Source organism: Rhinopithecus roxellana, chromosome 19 (genome assembly GCF_007565055.1).
Source record: "Rhinopithecus roxellana isolate Shanxi Qingling chromosome 19, ASM756505v1, whole genome shotgun sequence".
Taxonomy (NCBI): domain Eukaryota; kingdom Metazoa; phylum Chordata; class Mammalia; order Primates; family Cercopithecidae; genus Rhinopithecus; species Rhinopithecus roxellana.
This window is the reverse complement of record NC_044567.1, coordinates 27,378,417-27,393,056: the sequence shown is the minus strand read 5'-3', so window position 1 is coordinate 27,393,056 and position 14,640 is coordinate 27,378,417. Positions and strand designations below refer to the sequence as shown.

The window sequence follows — 14,640 nt, the reverse complement described above, 5'->3', positions numbered from 1 at the left end:
ACTTGGTTAAAGCCAGATGCAGCGGCTCACACCTGTAATCCCAGCGCTTTGGGAGGCCAACATGGAGGGTCGCTTGAGCTCAGGAGTTCAAGACCAGCCTGGGCAACATAGGGAGACCCTCTCTCTATTTATTTTAAAGAATGTACTTAGTTAAAGTAAATCAAATCTGGTGAAGACACACATGCTTTGGGGCTCAGATCCATGATACGTTAGGATTGGGAATTTGTTTTTTTGTTTCTCAAAAGTGGTCACTGACTGGGTGCAATGACTCAGACATGTAACCTCAGCACTTTGGGAGGCCGAGGTGGGAGGATCATTTGAGCCCAGGAGTTCTAGACTAGCCTGGGCAATATAGCGACATCCTATCTCTACATATAAAAATAAAAACAAAAAAAAATAGCCGGGCATGGTGGTGTATGCCTGTAGTTCCAGTTACTTAAGAGTGTGGGGTGGGAGAATCACTTGAGCCCAGGAAATTGAGGCTGCAGTGAGCTATGATCATGCCACTGCACTGCAACCTGGGTGACTAAGTGAGACCCCTGTCACAAAACATAACAAAACAAAAATGTGGTCACTTCAGGGGGCAGTGAAATAAGTGCAATATTTTGCTGTGATGTTTACAAACAATCTTGGTATTTTATTTTTTCTGCCATCAGAATTTGTCAGCCAAGCTGGGCATGGTGGCTCATGCCTATAATCCCAGCACTTTGGGAAGCCAAGGTGGGAGGATTGCTTGGGCCCAGGAGTTATAGACAAGCCTGGGCAACACGGTGAAACCCTGTCTCTACAAAAAATACAAAAATTAGCCAAGTACAGCAGTGCATGCCTGTAGTCCTAACTACTTGGGAGGCTAACTACCGCCTGAGCTGTGATGGCACCGCTGCACTCCACCCTAGGTGACAATGAGACCCTGCCTCAAAAGAAAAAAAAGAAATTTGTCAGTTGAGAACATTAGGGCTAAACTCAAAAGCAAGAGCTGCATCCGACTGACTCCCTCTGGAATTAAATAGTATCATCAATGACATACCTTGGTCTGGTGTCCTCTGGCATACAGAGCTTGCCCTGGACTAGATTGCCCCTGTCAATGTCCCTCTTCCAACCTACATGTGATGTGTCCTGGACAGTTTCTGTAAGATTTCTTCTTTTCCCCAAACTGACCCCAGATTGAAGCTTCAGGAGCTTGCTCTCAACCAAGCTGAAAAGGGGCCATTCAATTTGTGACTCCATATGGCAAGATGTTCATCCAAGCCAGCTTCCTTCTGCCACCCTGCATACCTTCAGACTCCTCCAGACAATCAGCTACTGTTCACCTGGGGACAGCAAACAAAGTTGGATATTGTCTTTGGCAAAGTGTAAGAAAGGCAGCAAATATATTTCAAAATAAATCTTACACTGCATCCCAAAGCCAATATGATTAAAAAGGAACATGTAACCATGTTTGCCATTCTTGTTTTTTTTTTTTTGAGACAGGGTCTCACTCTGTCACCCAGGGTGGAGTACAGTGGCACAATCTCGGCTCACTTCAACCTCTGCCTCCTGAGCTCAAGGGATCCTCCTACCTTAGCCCTCTAGTAGCTGGGAATACAGGCATAAGCCACCATGCCCGTCTAATTTTTTTGTATTTTTTGTAGAAATGGGGTTTCACCATGTTGTCCAGGCTGGTCTCAAACTCCTGAGCTCAAGCAATCCACCGGCCTCAGCCTCCCAAAGTGCTAGGATTACAGATGTGAGTCATTGTGCAGTGCCCGGACAGTCATTCTTTTTTTGGGGAGGGGGGACATGGTCTTGCTCTGTCACTCAGGCTAGAGTGCAGTGGCACAATCACAGCTCATTGCAGCCTCGACCTCCTGGACTCAAGTGATCCTCCAACCTCCCGAGTAGCTGGGATCACAGGTGAGCACTACCACACCCAGTCAATTTTTAAATTTTTGGTAGAGACACGGTCTCTCTATGTTGTCCAGGCTGGGGCTATTCTGTTACTATAATAAATAATTAACCTTCAGTGGGTCATATAATCCCTTCACTTATGGGCAGCAAGATGTTTCTGATGTTACGTCTTTTTCAAAATAGACATTTCACCTCCAGGGTACTGGGGTTGGCTGTAGCATTTGGCAATGAAATCTACACTTTCTCAGGAGAAAAAAGCCTCGAATTTAACTTTAATCAGTGATGGTTGTTTCTGAGATGGATTTAACGCTGTGTTCCACCAGGGTCACAGCTCGTTCTTACCTTGTGCTTTTTCTTTAAAAGCCACCTGGCTCCTGCCACGGCCCCTTGAAGGTTGCCTTTGTTCCTTGCTCATTTTCCCTTTAAGAGTTGTAAGTGTTTCGGCTGGTAAAGTTCCAAGTGCCCTCTGGACTAATTGGCACAATGTGAGGATTTTCCAATTTGGAAGAGAAAGAGCCTGTTCTCCAGGGAGGGCTCTTCAACGTAATTGCTGTCTGAGAGGTTCTTGCCACTCCCTTTGGCAACCTTCAGAGACAAATCCCTCTTGCTGTTAGGAGGAGCTAGAAACCCACAGATGGGAAAAGAGGAGCTCAGGGCAGACTTGCCAAGACCTTTGAAATCAGTGACCTTTGGAAATGGAGGAAGTGGGGGAAAGGCCAGTGCAGGCAAAGTCTGTCGCGCTTCCCTTCCCAAGATAAGCACTGCAGCTCTGGCTATAATGGCCATTTTCATCGTTGTCCTTTTACTAAAGAGCTTTAACAAATGGTTACTGGCCAAGGAAGCCCCTTGCAGGGAGAGAATGGCACTTACTCAGAAGAAACACTTTTAACAAACCACCTGGGCTGGGGGGAGGCACCCAAAGGTGTGCTGGATAAGAAAAGATGGTGGTTAACTGGAGCAGGGGTCCAAGAAAAACCGCAGAGAAGAGCAAGACATGGAGAAGAGAGAAGTCCCCTCTGGGTCACCACCCCTACCATGGCAGGGAATGTGTGGGGAGAAAAGCCAGGTGGTGGTGGTGGTGGGGTGACAAGAAATGGGTGGTAGGCTAAAAAGAAGTATGGAAGAATAAAAATGAAATTGTTTTCAGTAGATCCCCTTCCCCAGCTTTGCCTTGAAACTTTCAGTAAATTTCACATCATTCACTATTGTTGTGAGTGTAGGTGAGCAACCTCTTTCTGGGGAAACGGAGGGGGCGCTGTGGTCTGTTGATGTTGGGTGGAAAGCAGGAGAGGACGGGGCTGGACACAGACGGGGTTGTAGCACTTTTGTTTCCCTGTGTGCTCACATAACAATCCTGGAAAATGGCAGAAAGGAGCAGGCAGCCACAGCTGGATCTGGGTGGAGAGGAGGAGGCTGGAGGCCAAGCTGAGAAGCAGTTCTCACCGTGAGTTGCCAGGCTCAGTGTGAATTTAGCGCTGCCTGGTTCCAAAGCTCATGCAGGAATTATGTGGACCTGCAAGTCCCTCCTCCTGCCCTTGAACAGGACTTTAAAACTGTTGGGGTTAGGGTTAGTGCCAAGAGCTGCTGGTTCCTGTTTCTGGTAGGAGAACAGCATGCGGCATGAATGCATGGGTTTGGGAGACTCCCTGGGCTTGAGTCCTAGCTCTGCCATTTACTAGGTGTGTGACCTTGGACACATTTTTCAGATTCCCCGTACCTTAATCTTATCTGCAAAAGCAAGGCAATAATAGTACCCTCTCTATAGGGTTACTAGGGGAAGCAAATGAAATTATATACATAAGACTCTTAGCACAGGGCAATAAATGTTAATTGTTGTTATTATTTGCTAACGACAACACAGAACAGTGCCATGAACGGCCCCAAAGCTCAGCACTGCTATCCATCTTTTTAATTTTTCTTTCAAGATAGGGTTTTGCTCTGTTGCACAGGCTGAAGCGTAGTGTTGCAAACACAGCTCACTGCAGTTTCAACTTCCTGGACTCAAGTGATCCTCCCCTCTCAACTTCCCAAGTATCTGAGAACACAAGCACATGCCACCATGCCTGGCTAATTTTTTATTTATTTTATTTATTTTGTTTTGAGACTGAGTCTCACCATGTTGCCCAGGCCAGTCTCGAAATCCTGGGCTCAAGCAATTTTCCCACCTCTGCCTCCCAGTGTTGGGATTACAGGGGTGAGCCACTGTACCCAGCCTATCCATCTTTTTGATCCACAGAAAGAGTTTAGGTCCTGGAGTCAAATAGACCCAGCTCCAATCCCAGCTCTACCCCTTCCTGGCTGGATCACTGCAGGAAAATTATTTAACTTTTCTATTAAAGAGGTGAATAACACTTTGCTAGTGGGATTGTTGGGAGGGTGAACTAATATGAAAAGCGCCTGGCAAAGTCCTGTCCATCTGATTTAATCACAAGATGATCTGGTGACTCCCCTGCCCTAGTCTGCTTTACTATACATATATTCTCAACAGCTCTCAGACCTCCTAGGAACATCCATTTTTTTTTCTACATTCAGTTAAGTTTGGCCGGAATTAAACAAACTCTGGGATTTGTTCCTTCTGTGTTATCTGGGAAGCCAGTTGGCCTCACCTTAGCGTGTTGCTATGCAGGTTGGCTGAACCCTGACTGCAGCTGCAGTGTCAGGTCAGCAACAGGAGTTGCTTTGTGAACTTCTGGGAAGCTTTTATTAGCTAACATGGACTAAACGAAGTCAAGCTCATTTACCATGAACCATATGTTTCCTCCTTTCCTCCAGCTTTGAACAAGTCTCCATTTTAGCAACTCCTCCCTCCTTTGGAGACCTTCATAAAGGCTTTTGCCATTGAATGCCACCATTTGTAATGTTGACTCCTCCCAGGATGCCAAGCCCCATCATAGACCCTCCGGAAAACCCTGGTCACCATCACACTCCTTTCTCATCAATGTGGCAGATATGAGCAACAGTGGCCAGGAGGAGATGCAATGAAAGATAGTGCAGATGAGGATTCCTGCAAACTCCACTACCACAGAAAGGTCTAGGGAAGTGGGGAATATAATAGGCGCTGCTGCTGCGGTGGGAATAGGAACAGTTGTCCTTATTGAGTGCTTGCTAAATGCCAGGCACCTGCTCTAAGTGTTTTATAGCTGTTTGTTCACTTAATCATATACCTCTGAGCTGGGACTGTTATTCTACCCATTTTGCAGATGGAAAACTTGAAGCAAAGAAGGTTTAAATAACTTTCCCAACATGACATAGTTACAAAGTGGCACTCATGAGATTTGAACCACACAGTCTGTGGCTAGAGCCCACGCTCTCTTTCTTTTCCTTCCTTCCTTCCTTCCTTCCTTTTTTCCTTTTCTTCTTCTTCTTTTCTCCTTCCTTCCTTCCTTCCTTCCTTCCTTCCTTCCTTCCTTCCTTCCTTCCTTCCTTCCTTCTTTCTTTCTTTCTTTCCTTCCTTCTTTCTTTCTTTCCCTTTCTTTTTATTGATAGGGTCTCACTCTGTCACTTAGGGTGGAGTGTACAATGACACAATCATGCTTACTGCAGCCTCAACATCCTGGACTCAAGGGATCCTCCCACCATAACCTCCTGAGTAGATGGGACTATGCCACCTGGCTTTTTTTTTTTTTTTTTTTTTTTTTTTTGTAGAGATAAAGTTTCACTATGTTGCCCAGGCTTGTCTCAAACTCTAGGTTCAAGCCATCTGCCCACCCGGTCTTCTCAAAGTGCTGGGATTACAGGTGTGAGCCACACCTGGCCTAGAGTTCATGCTCTTAACCATGATAGTATAAGCACAAAATGAAAACACATGTGACATTACCTTAAGAGCTCTAAAGTGTCTTGAAAATATAGAGCATATGTTCTATTGACAGTGGATAGTGGCTTGATACTTTTTAAATCACTGCAATTTTTTTTAGAACCATTTGACCCATTGCCTCTGAAAAATCTCTCCCTATGGATGTCCCAAGGCATCACAAACTCAATACTGCTAAAAAAAAACCTTAACTATTTTTTCCTACCATGCCCCCCAATCTGTTCCTTTTCATCTGCAGTGTAACAGATGACTCTACTCAGGCACCAAGGCACACACCTGGGAATCTCCTTGGATGCCCCCTCTCCTCACCCCTGCATTCGACCAATTGCCAAGTCCCATTGATTTTACCCCGTTAGTCTCTAAGTTTGTCTGTCCCATTCTCTGGGTTCCTTCCTTGGTTGTGTGTGCCCTCAGATCTCCCCTGGATCCCTCTGACACACTCAGAGCTCATGACTTCACCTCCAGCCTCCCCTCCCAGCCATGCTCCACACTGAAGCTACAGGATCTTTCTGAAATGAACCCATTCACATTGCCCTCCTTAAAACCCATGTGTAGCTCCTAGACATTCAGGATCACATCTAAACCCTTTCCTTGGCTGACAAAGGTCTTTCTCACCTGCACCTGCCACCTCCAGGCTCCATTTCTGCTGACTTCTGAAGGCACAGCACTTGGGGACCACAGTATTTTTAGAGATCTATGAACATGTTTTAATTTCTTTAAATTTAGAAAGAAAAACAATGAACTTTTAAATCGCAGAAGGTGTTTTAATATATAATAGTAATTTATGTGTTTATACCAACACAGCCATAAAATATGTATTTTAATATATTTGTTTAAGGGAGGGAGAGGCCATGAAAGTGAAATGCCTAGGACCCTCAAAAGCTATAATGGAGCCCCATTGGTTACATTTCCAAAGTCCCCACTCTCCTGGCTAACTCTTCCTCATCAGTCCAGCTCTTAGTTCATAAATCTTGCCCTGCAGGAAGTCTTTCTTCTTTTTTTGAGATAGGGTCTCTGTCGCCCAGGCTGGAGTGCAGTGACGCAATCATGGCTCATTGCAGCCTTGACCTCCGAGGCTCAAGCAATCCTCTCACCTCAGCCTCCCAAGTAGCTGGAACCACAGGTGTGCACCACCATACTTGGCTAATTTTTAAATTTTGTAGAGACAGGATCTCACTGTGCTGCCCAGGCTAGTCTTGAACTTCTGGACTCAAGCAGTCCTCCTGCCTCGGCCTTCCAAAATGCTGAAATTACAGGCATGAGCCACTGCACTTGGGCCCAGAAGTCTTTTCTAACCCTAAAACTAAACTAAGTATGGTTCTGACTGCTCCAGGGCACCCTGCTGTTGTCTATACCACAGCACAGCCAGCCAAGTATGGCGTTTGTCCTGTTTTCTAGAAACTCCTTGATAGCAGGTTTATGTCTGGTTCGTCGATGTGGCCCCGGAATCTGGCATGTAGTGAGCACTCAACAAATAACTATTGAATGAATACAGTTCTGTTTACACAGAAGTTTAAAATAGATAACAACCTTCAGGAGGGCACCTGTTTTGAAACCCTTGAAATGCATGCATTCTTTTCAATTTCACTCCTAAGGAGAGGCCACATAGCAAACAGAGAAGCAGACAGCCTAGGTTGGAATCTCATCTCTGCCAATTACACCTGCATGACCTTGAGCAAATTACTCAATGTCCTCATGCCTCAGTTTCTTCATCTGTAATGTGGGGATAATAACAGTTCCTAAACTCATAGGATACTAGGGAAATTAAGTTAATATTTGGAAAGCACTTGTAACAGTCAATGCCTGTATTAGTCTGTTTTCACACTGCCAACAAAGACACACTCGAGACTGGGGATTTTACAAAGAAAAAGAGGTTCGATGAACTCACAGCGCCACGTGGTTGGGGAGACCCCACGATCATGGTGGAAGGAGAAAGCCACGTCCCACATGGCTGCAGGCAAGAGATAATTGAGACCCAAGCGAAAGGGGAAACCCCTTATAAAAACATCACATGTTGTGAGACTTATTCACTACCACGAGAACAGTATGGGGGGACCACCCCCACGACTCAATTATCTCCCACTGGCCTTCTTCCTCAACATTTAGGAATTATGGGAGCTACAATTCAAGATGAGATTGGGTGGGGACACAGCCAAACCATATAAATGCCTAATATATAGTAACCTGTCTTAAGGAAATATTGAATGAAGGATGCAGATGCTGCTTTTGTTTTGTGGCAGAGTTGTAGCTCTAAATGTCACAATGCATATTTTCTCTGTCACTCAGGCTGGAGTTTGGTAGCTAGATCATGCCTTAGTCCTGCATCAACCTCCTGGGCTCGGGAGATCCTCCCACCTCAGCCTCCCAAGTAGCTGGGACTACAGGTGCACACCACCATGCCTGGCTAATTTTTGTTGCCTAAGCTGGTCTCGACCTCCTGGGCTCAAGCAATCCATCTGCTTTGGCCTCCGAAAGTGTTGGGATTACAGGCATGAGCCACTGTGCCCAACTCACAATGAGTATTTTTGATATATTCCTCTCCTTCTCTTGTTCATTCACTGTACCCTAAGGTTTGGTTTGCTTTTCTCCCTCCTTAGAGCTCTGTAAAAGCAGTTGCTGGACTGAGACACAGGAAGGGTCTGGAGCCTTCTCCCTCACAACTCCAAGATGAGATGCACCTGGGCTTGGTGTGGGATGGGGAGGGGAGGGACAACAGAGGAAGAGGAAAATGAGGAGGAATCCGGAGCCCTCAAGATGAACTCTAGAGAGAGGCACCTTCCATTTGGAGGATGGGGTAGGGAGTCAAGGCAGCCAGCTTCTCATTGTCCCATTGTCTGTAAACAACCCCCTTGTAACTATCCTGGGGCCACAACACTTGTAAGGTCCCCTAGACTGGATGTGTTAGGACTTAGCCCAAGGGGAGCTCTCCCTCCTCATAAGGTGAACCAGGGCGTAATCATGTGGGAATTTCTCTTTGAGTCATAACAGCACTGGACATAGCACCACCATCATAATTTACAGGGATGTTGTTAAAGTGTTATCCATTACAGTAAAAAATGAAAACAAGTTAATGTCTAATAATATGGGATCAGTTAAGTAAATAAGGGTCCTTCCTCCCTCCCTCCTTTCTTTTTTTTTTTTTTTTTTTTTTTGGGAGAGGGGGACGCAATCTTGCTCTGTTGCCCAGGCTGGAGTGCAATGGTGTGATCTCGGCTCACTGCAAGCTCTGCCTCCTGGGTTCACGCCATTCTCCTGCCTCAGCCTCCGGAGTAGCTGGGAACCACGCCCGGCTAATTTTTTGTATTTTTAGTAGAGACAGGGTTTCACCGTGTTAGCCAGGGTGGTCTTGATCTCCTGACCTCAAGATCTGCCAGCCTCGGCTTCCCAAAGTGCTGGGATTACAGGCGTGAGCCACTGTGCCTGACCCCTCCCTCCTGTCTTGTCTTGTGTCTGTTTGTGCTCTTCTTTCTTTTCTTATTTTCTTTTATACTTGACTTTCCTTTTTTCCTTTAATTTAATTTCATTTCCTTAAATTTTCATTTCCTTTCAGTTCAGGTAGTTACTTTACGTGTCCCTTCCTTTCCATTCCTTTCCTTTCCTTTCCTTTCCTTTTCCTTTTTCCTTCCTTTCCTTTCCTTTTCCTTTCCTTCCTTTCTTTCTTTCCTTTCTTTCCTTTCCTTTTCCTTTCCTTTCCTTTCCTTTCCTTCTCCTTCCTTTCCTTTCCTTCTTTCCTTTCTTTCGTTCCTTTCTTTCTTTCTGTTCTTTCTTTCTTCTTTTTTCTTTTCTTTCTCTTTCTTCTTTCTTTTTTTTTGAGACAGGGTCTCTCTCTGTCTGCCAGGCTGGAGTGCAGTGGTATGATTTTGGCTCATTGCAACTTCTGCCTCTCAGGCTCAGGTGGTCCTCCCACCTCAGCCTCCCCAGTAGCTGAGAATACAGGCACCCATCACCACACCCAGCTAATTATTTTATTTTATTTTATTTTATTTTATTTTATTTTATTTTATTTTGTTTTTATTTTTGGTAGAGACAGGATTTCACCATGTTGCCCAGGCTGCTAATCTGTATTCTTTTGCTTCCTTCCTTCCTCCCTTCCTCCCTTCCTTCCTTCCTTCCTTCCTTCCTTCCTTCCTTCCTTCCTTCCTTCCTTCTTTCTTTTTCCTTCAAACTAGATCAGGATGTAAATCTGTATTCTTTCAATGCAATGAACTAAACTATGAGTCTAGCCATTTGTTTGAGTTCTGTGAGCCATTCAAATGAGTCTTTGAAACAGAGGGTGGTTGTAGGGCCCTATGACACTTTGTTTCTTAGTTTTGGAAACTCTCTTGATATCTCTGTCTTTTTTTGTCTCATTCCCCATCCCACTATCACCCCTCCCCCTACTATGAAAGAGCAGGTACCTGGACAAGCTCTATTAGGAGACAAAAGTATAGATGTATAGATGAGCTAAGCTGTTCTGCACAACAGAAGTACCAGGAATCTGATCTTTCTTTCTGATAGGTCAGAAAGACTCTATTTTCAAGGTCCTGACATGTGTAGCAAAGCGGGGAAGGACTTGGTTAGAGGTGGAAGGGAGAAGACCAAGATGGCAGCAGGGCAAGTCCTTGGACGCAGAAGTCCATAAGAAATCTCCATTGCTGACAGCAATGGTCAGCGCTGAACCTTATGTCATCTCCTACTTTGTGCTTGGTTAGGGGTCACCTTCTTGATCCTGAACTCCAGTAAAGAAGAATCTGTTATCCACTTAGTGCTTGGTGACCTTTGGGGACAAAGGAGGAGATAGATGGCGTAGAGGGTGCAGGGACAAAGCAGAGAAGAGAGCAGACAGCAACTTTAGGAAATGGAGGTGGGATTTAGCTGAACCAGGGATTGGAAAATTACCAGGAGAAGGCTTGATGTCCCTTAGCATGTGGCATGGGACCAAGATATTTTATTTGGCTGTCAAAGAATAGGCGACCACAGAAAGTTGAAGGACTTGGGAGCATATATATCCCTGCATTGAGATTCATTAAAAAGGCCCTGGAGGAATATATCCAAAGGTTAATAGTGGCTATCTCTAAATGTGGGGTAACATGATTTTATGTTTTTATTTAATCTCTGGAGTCTAATCTTTTCTACCATGACAAGGTAATGCTCTTGCAGTAAAGAAAAATAACTGTTGGCCAGGGGTGATAGTTCATGCCTGTAATCTCAGCAATTTGGGACGCCAAGACGGGAGGATCATTTGAGTCAGGAATTCGAGACTAGCCTGGGCAGTATAGTGAGACCTGGTCTCCACACAAAATTTTAAAAGGTAGCCAGGTAGGGTGATGAATGCCTGTGGTCCCAGCTATTTAGGAGGCTGAAGTGGTAGAATCACTTGAGCCCGAGATTGAGGCTGCAGTGAGCCTTGTTCATGCCACTGCACTCCAGCCCAGGCAACAGAGTGAGACCCTGTCTCAAAAAAAAAAAAAAAAAAAAAAAAGAAGAAGAAAAAGAAAAATATCTGTTAAAGGTAAAAGTGATATTCTTGGCCATGTGGCTCATGACTGTAATCCTGGCACTTTGAAAGGCTGAGGCGAGTGAATCACTTGAGCCCAGGAGTTCAAGACAAGCCTAGGCAGAATGGTGAAACGCTTCACTACAAAAAACACAAAATTAGCCAGGCATGGTTGTGGGCACCTGCGTCCCAGCTATTAGGGAGGCTGAGGCGGGATGATTGCTTGAGCCTAGGAGGCAGAGGTAGCAGTGACCTGTGATGGCACCACTGCACTCCAACCTGGGCGACAAAGAGAAACCCTGTCTCAAAGTTAAGAAAAAAAAAAATTGTAAAAAAGTGATATTCTGGCCGGTGGCAGTAGCTTACGCCTGTAATCCCAGCACTTTGGGAGGCCAAGGCGGATGGATCACCTGAGGTCAGGAGTTCAAGAATAGCCTGGCCAACATAGTGTAACCCTGTCTGTACTAAAAATACAAAAATTACCTGGGTGTGGTGGCGGGTTCCTGTCATCCGGGCTGCTCGGGAGGCTGAGGCAGGAGAATCATTTGAACCCAGGAGGCGGAGGTTGCAGTGAGCCATGATCGTGGCATTGTACTCTAGCCTGGGTGACAGTGTAAGACTCCATCTCAAAAAAGTAAAAAAAGTGATATTCTTAGCTAGAAAATTCAAAATACAGATTCAATAGTGCCCCCTTATGCACAGTTTCAGTTACCTGCAGTCAACTGTAGTCCAAAAATATTAAATTGAAAATTCCAGAAATAATTCATGTTTTCAATTGCTTGCCATTCTGAGTGAGGTGATGAAATCTCACACCCCTTGCTTCACCCCTCCCGGCATGTGAATCCTCCGTCTGTTTAGTGTATCTGAACTGTAGATGCTACTTGCTCATTAGTCTCTTAGTAGCTGTTGGTTATCAGACCAATCCATGGTATTGCAGTGCTTCTGTTCAAGTAACCCTTATTTGACTCAATTATTCTATTTATTATTCGTTGTTGTTGTTAATCGCTTACTTTGTAAGCGCCTATTTTGTAAATGAAACTTGATCATAAATATGTAGGTAGGGAAAAACATAGTATATAAAAGGGTTGGGCATCGATCAGCCAGGGAGCAGCAAACGGCCGGCGGCTGGAGCCTCGCAGGGACCGAGGCGTCTCCGCAGCTTGGACGGTTCTTCTGCCACTGCTGCTACTTGGACATCGTCCCGCGCCTGTCGGATTATATCTGCCCAAGATGCATGTCTGATTTTATGGAGGAGCTTCCTGAAGAGACCAGGAACACAGAAAACGATTCTACTCCTGCCACCGCCCCCACGGACTAGAGCCGACCGCCGTTGGAGAACGTGGACCAGCACCTGTTCACGCTGCCGCAGGGCTACGGACAGTTTGCTTTCGGCATCTTTGACGACAGCTTCGAGATCCCCACGTTCCCTCCTGGGGCGCAGGCTGACGGCAGCAAGGACCCTGAGAGACCGTGGGAGAGAGTCCTGGCCCCGTACCCAGCCCGGCATCCCCGTCTCCGCCTCCCCACGCGGGGGGCCACTGCCCGGCACAAAGGCCTCCCCACGCTAGAAGGGATCATCCAGCAGCTCGTCAACGGCATCATCACGTCCGCCACCATCCCCAGCCTGGGTCCCTGGGGAGTCCTGCATTCAAACCCTAAGGAATACGCCTGAGGGGCCAACGGCCTGGACGCCATCAAACAGCTCCTCGGCTTGAAAACACCGGCCCCCCACAGGCAGATGAAGAGAAAATCCAGTCCCTCCCCACCGTCGCCGTCACCGAGCAGCACGTAGGCTCCCGGCTCCAGTGCCCCGTGTGCAAGGACGACGACGCGCTGGGCGAGCAGCTGCCCTGCCTGCCGAAAAAGCCTCCTGGGACAGAACACGGCCACGAACACCCCCGGGCCTGACTGGGATGAACTTCTCCTCGTTGTCCTCCTCCTCCTCCAGCTCGCCCTGCAACGAGAACGCCACAAGTAACTCCTGAGCCCGCGTCGAACGGAACCCACCCGTGCCCGCTGCGCCTGAGGCTGCGGGGAAACTGCGGGGCCTTTCCCACCCACCCTCAGCCAGCGCCACACGGCACCCACAGACTGGGTGCCCCAGCGGCGCCACTCTTGACTGGTCAGCGCTACAGGCCCCGCCTGTTCCAGGGTAGGATCCTGGCCCGGCCCACTGGCTCCCTGGCTCGGGAAGGCGTGGGCCACATCGTCCCTTCTGGGGCGTCCTCATCGCCCCCGTCCTGTCTAACCTCACCCTCTAAACGTTCAGCGGTGGAAAGATTTTTATAATTTTAAATTATTACTGCTTTGAAATAAATAGAAGTTTTAGCTCACATGGCGGCCATGCATGATCTGTGGCAAGACCGGGCAGAGCTGCTCCACCAGCGCTGTGAGCGCCGCCAGGACAGGCCGCGTAGGCCCCCAGCCTCCCCCTCGGCTACGTCCACGACCCGGAGTTCGGGAGCTCGGGACCATGAGAATGACCAGCAAAATTCAGGAACAAAATTGCTCCAACAGACTTTTTTTTTTTTTTTTTTTTTTTTTTGAGACTAAGTCTAGCTTTGTCTCCCAGACTGGAGCGCAGTGGCACAATCTCGGCTCACTGCAACCTCCGCCTCCCAGGTTCAAGCGATTCTTCTGCCTCAGCCTCCTGAGTAGCTGGGATTACAGGCGCCCACCACCACACCCGGCTATTTTTTTCTATCTTTAGTAGAGATGGGGTTTCACCATGTTGCCCAGGCTGGTCTCAAACTCCTGACCTCGTGATCCATCTGCCTCGGCCTCCCAAAGTGTTGGGATTACAGGTGTGAGCCACTGTACCCGGCCACCAACAGACATTTTTTAAAGAAAAAATATGTGTATCTTGAAAGCTATTTAAAATATTCTACTTACAAAGAGAGACAGAGAGAGAGAGAAAGATTTGGTACTATCTGTGATTTTAGGCATCCACTGGGGGTCTTGGAACATGTCCCCCTTGGGTAAGGGGGAACTACTGGATTTACTGTATTTATGAAGTCTGTATTGTGGTCAGCACTGGGATTGGCTCTGGATGAACACAAGGAATAAGGCCTCTGCACTCAAAGAAAATGCAACAAATGGAGAGAAACCTCCAATAAACCAGTAAGTGTGTCCTGACCAACTGGGATGCACGCAAAGAAAGAAATGACGTGGGTGCTGTGGCTGTGAATAATAGGAGGAAGCTGTATGTGATGGAACCTATTTCAGAGGATGCTTAATAAAGACTTCCCTGTGGAGGTGATGTTTAGGCTCAGACCTGAAGGAGAAAAAGGAGCCTGCAGCCAGAGCATGTAGAAGAGAGTTCCAGACACAGGGAACACCTATGTGTTGGATGCATCTAAGACAAGAGAGAAACTGACTTCTGGAAGGGAATGTTTGGGGAGTGCAGGTCAGATTGTGGAAAGGGGCTGGGGGTAGCTTGCGCCGAGCCTCAGATGTCTTGATAAAG

The 14,640-nt window shown here is 46.8% G+C and overlaps 1 pseudogene; it reads left to right on the top strand.

Annotated features, from left to right (window-relative positions):
* The first annotated feature begins 3,248 nt into the window (after positions 1 to 3,248).
* LOC104675992 lies at positions 3,249 to 13,447 on the top strand (annotated as a pseudogene).
* Positions 13,448 to 14,640: the final 1,193 nt, after the last annotated feature.